This window comes from Phoxinus phoxinus, assembly GCF_949152265.1.
Source record: "Phoxinus phoxinus genome assembly, chromosome: 13".
NCBI lineage: Eukaryota > Metazoa > Chordata > Actinopteri > Cypriniformes > Leuciscidae > Phoxinus > Phoxinus phoxinus.
In genome coordinates, this window is record NC_136888.1 from 33,978,647 (window position 1) to 33,982,864 (window position 4,218).

Genomic DNA, 4,218 nt, shown 5'->3' on the forward strand with positions numbered 1-4,218 from the left:
AACTCCAGCATCGATTACACTGTTTGTGTGTACACAGAGTTTACTAAAATAAAGGTTTTGTACGACTCACTTTATCAGTTTGTGTTTCCGGTGGCTGGAATTCTGTCAGTCAAAAGTAGTCGATCTCCGAATGCGACGTAACATGAGGAGAGTAAAGATGGAAAGCTCCTAAAGCTTGTTTCCATGAGATATTGCCATGAGCTAAGTGTCTAAGTTATCATGCTTTTCATTGGAATTACAAGTTCATGACAGTTCCTCATATGGAGTCAGTTCATTACGTGGCATTCGGAGATCGACTACTTTTGACTGACAAAATGCCGGCGGACGAAAACACAGTGAGTTGTTCAAAATCGTTATTTTTAGTAAACTCTGTGTACACAAACAGTGTAGTCGATGCTGGAGTTCATGTGTAGAGCCGCTGGTGACACTTCCAGCACAGTCTCATGTTGTGTCGAGCCGCATTAGTGTTTTAAAAATAGAGATTTTGATGCTATCATTGTAGTGCCCCATGCACTCCCATTCAAAAGGCATTTTGACCAAAAACGAAAATACGGTCAAACTTAAAAGTGGAGTTTCAATTCTAATTATGCTTTTACACGAATGTTTGACTCGGGTAGATTAACAAAAAGAGCCTAGGTTAGATTTTGGCGAGAGTTACCCTTTAAAGCAACACCAACAAACTTTTCCTCTGCGGTCGCCCTACAGGTTGGAAGCGGAATTGTCCATTACCTCTGTCGTAAATAATTTAGCTACCGTCGCACGCACACTCGCTGTTTATCCAGCGCCGGCTTTGGATTGAACGATGTCCACAGACAAGGGAGAGTATGATGCATGCTTTTATGAAAGCATGATTTATTGCGACATCAGAAACGAAGAAAAACTAAATAATGACTATTGTAACGCTTGACGTAAAGCAAGTCAAATTTGTAGTTTTCTTAAGTCTCATTAGAACTACAGAAACGAGACCCGATCTGGCAAACTTACATACTGTGGTTATAGCAGATAAAGGACCGCAAAGCGGAGGCAGAAGTGCCGTTCACCGTTACGAGTTGATGAACCAAAGAAACGAGTTTGCAAACATTATTTTAAGGTAAAAATCTTCCTTAGTGTTGCTTTAATAATCTTTGTACTCTAGCTCTGCGTCTACAGTCGACAACTGGCTTCGAGAACTTGCTGCGAAGCAATAATAACCGACAGAGTTCAGACAGTGCCTTCGAATCTGCTTTAATCACGGCCGGTCTCGAGCAGTTCTCAGAGAATCTCACCAGCTAAAGGAATACAACAGATTTTATAGAATATGGGTATGGCAAAAATGACATGAAACGTTATATAATTTCCCCACAATTTGATTGGTTCTTCACATGCAAAACATTCTGTTACTAGGTAGAAAGCCAAAGGAATCAATATTGAATCAAGATCAGAATCAAATCACAATAATTGAATTGAAATTGGGACAAGCAATAATGAAAACAGTAGCATACCAGTCATTGTCCCATGTAAACATTGTGTTGTCACTAAACTTAATAAAATTCTGTTTAGTCAACAAATGTTTTGACAACCACAATACACTTATAATTGTGATGCAAATTAAATTTTTACACCCCCCAATCCCAATCTAATCCCAATCCCAATCCACCCATTTTACGTTATGTTACGTTATGTTACATTTTCACTGTTTACAAAGGCAGGGCCATCTTGTCTTTTTGGGTTGTTGTTCCTGATTGCACTTTAACCCCAAGGGGGAAATCCAGATCAAATCCCAGAACAGAAAATCAAAAAGAAAATAAAGTTAAAACTTGTTTTTAACTATTTATTTGTCATCTGCAGATTGATTTTAAGTAGGGGGGAAAAAATTTATTTAAATCATAAATTGTTTTTTTTAAATGAAAAAATCAGGATTTTTTTTTTTAGGCAATATCGCCAAACAAACTCTGTTTTCTTCATTACTTCATAATCACAAGGTTTCAAACCTATAGACATCTGTCTAGTGTCATTTCCCATATTTGTTATTTTTACACTCACACACCCAAACTCACAAGTTTTCGACCAAAATGGTTTGGAAACATTTAAGATTCAAAAACATGTGAATGTTGTTTCATGCAAGAAAAATAAATATTAGTTATGATTAATTAAAAAAATCCATCACACATGTTACCCCTCGTGATAAATATTTACATTCCTTTCTGTAATCCGTTAAAAAGAAGGAAGCATACTTTTAAAAATTATTATTATTATGAACATTCAATACAAATAAGTGCACTTTCTTTAGAAACACGTGAACTAAAGTCAAGTCACGTTTATTTATATAGCGCTTTTTACAATATATATTGTTTCAAAGCAACTTTACATTAAAATAATGCAACAAAACTATAGAACATTGCTATCAGATTGTGGGAGATTTTCAGGGCATCATCGTGACAAACTGTTTTGGAAAAGTTGGTCTTTCCTCACTCAAGTAGTCAGGATCGGTGTGTGTGTTTGCATGATGGCATTAATAAGGACTTTTCCCGCTGAGACACACACCACAGCTGTGACCGGGAAATCTCCAGCCTGATGTTGACGATTACATAATGAGACAAACAGCTGAGAAGTTCCAGCGGACAGAAACCTCACGTGTCTGCGATCTGAAGGAAAGCCGATATTAGCAAGGACACACAATACCAGTTGTCCCGGCGGTGGGAGTTGGTAATTGATGGGTTCGGAGGGGAAAAGACAGTCTTTGGTGTTTCTTCTGTCTCTAACATTGGCACTTGTTTTGCAGTTGGCAGCGTCTCCCTCTCATTCTGTGGGATCGTCCTCCTGCTGGGATAACAGTCACATCACTGATGGACAGTTGAATGGCTACTTATAGACGGCTTTTATGTGATGTATCCCGGCTTACAAAAATATGTTCTGAAAGCATTTCACTAACGTTCCCATTAAGTTACGAACACATTATTTCTGAATGTTCCCTGAACGTTTTAAAGGGGTGGTGCCCTTTAATGCCCTTTTCACAAGATGTAAAATAAGTCTCTGATGTCTCCAGTGTGTATGTGAAGTTTTAGATCAAAATACCCCACAGATATTTTTATATATCATGTTAAAATTGTCACTTTTTGAGAGTGAGCAAAAACACACCGTTTTTGTGTCTGTCCCTTTAAATGCAAATGAGCTGCTGCTCCCGGAAGAGGGGGCGGGGCTACAAGAGCTTGTGTCCTTTTTCCTCACACACACACACACACACACACACGCACGCACTGAACATTTCTAAAACTTTTAGCCTTTTATGTTCAAACCGGAGTCAGACAATGATGGAGAGACTCCAGAAGTGACAACATGTAGAAGCAACAGGACATTTCTGAACGGTTAGTTGATGAATTGATGTAGATTATGTGTAGTTATCTTCTAGTCATTGATCGGCATATTCTGTCATGATAATCTATAAATCGTGTTCAGTGGGCGGGGTTTATGTAAATTCTAGGGTTGGTGATGTCACTAACCCGGGAGGAATGTCGTGTAGTTCCTACAAACCGTTTGTTGTTGTCCTTAAAAAGCTATTTCTTTAAAATAAAATATTTTTAATATAACCACCCCTTTAAAGTGTTTTTTCTTGGTCATACTAATGTTTAGGGAACATTCCATTTGATCGTTCTTTAAACATTCTGGGAACGTTACTTTTGAATGTATATGGGGCAGGAGAATGCTTGAATCTGATTGGTTGACGAGCATTCTGAAGTGTTCGATTATTTTCAGGGAAACACACGGCTAAAGTAGTTCCGGCAGGTCTCGACCGCATTACAGCTCCATATCACTTCACCACAGGATTTCAGTGATTTTTAAAGGTCTTTACAGTCGACAACAGCAAAAGAACCAAAAACCACAACGACACTGACCAAGAAAATAAATATGTAAACAATAGGATAAAAACAACAAATGATTTCCTTGTATTTAAGCACAAAATTACATTTTATTATATATGAAAAGCACATACTCTCTTTCTACCGCTCAAACACACACATACAGTCCGGAACACACACTCACACAGAAATGAGTCGTCAGCTCTGATCTGGCGATTTTTTATCAGTAAAATAGTTTAAAATCAACTTAAAAGCTAGATGATATTTCTCACTAGCGAGGGCACCACTTTAGACACAGTTGCTCTTTTGCACTTAAGGAAGATTAAAGAAAATAGTCAGACGCCGTGGCACAACGAGCACACTCGGGCCCTTAAGAGAGCAG